Genomic DNA, 552 nt, shown 5'->3' with positions numbered 1-552 from the left:
TATATAATATTTTTATATATAAACACACACACACACATATACAATACATACACTCTCATTGAGATCGCATTTGTCAGTCATGTACGTTATCAAGGATTTCTTATTTCAAAAAAGTAGTTACTCTGTTATTCTGTGTGAGACATACATTACTGTAATTTCTTTCTTACTTTAGATTGTAATAGTTACTTTTTAAAAAACGACATATCCTTAATGATGTATCCGGCCAAACAAATTCTACCTCCGGAGGGAAATTTTTGTCAATATCGCACACCTCTACTGTCACAGTTATATTTCATGGTTCAATATGGTGAACCAGCAGCATTATGTGTTCTTAAAGGGTTAGTTCACCCAAAAATGAAAATTAGGCTGTGTTTTACTCACCCCAGAGGCATCCTAGGTGTATATGACTTTCTTCTTTCAGACGAATCCAGTCGGAGTTATATTAAAAATTGTCCTGGCTATTCCAAGCTCTATCATTGCAGTCAGTGGGTGTTGCAGTGCTTCAGTCCAAAAGAAGTTAAATAAAAAGCGCCCATCCATAAAAAAAAAAGT

At 34.4% G+C, this 552-nt stretch overlaps 1 protein-coding gene across 1 annotated transcript in view; it reads right to left on the bottom strand.

Annotated features, from left to right (window-relative positions):
- Positions 1–552, bottom strand: part of LOC107719875 (sugar phosphate exchanger 3-like) — a 24,498-nt gene that overhangs the window by 18,071 nt on the left and 5,875 nt on the right. The window lies entirely within an intron of this gene.

This window comes from Sinocyclocheilus rhinocerous, unplaced genomic scaffold (assembly GCF_001515625.1).
Source record: "Sinocyclocheilus rhinocerous isolate Xijiao unplaced genomic scaffold, SAMN03320098_v1.1 scaffold2196, whole genome shotgun sequence".
NCBI lineage: Eukaryota > Metazoa > Chordata > Actinopteri > Cypriniformes > Cyprinidae > Sinocyclocheilus > Sinocyclocheilus rhinocerous.
This window is presented reverse-complemented; position numbering and strand designations above follow the sequence as displayed.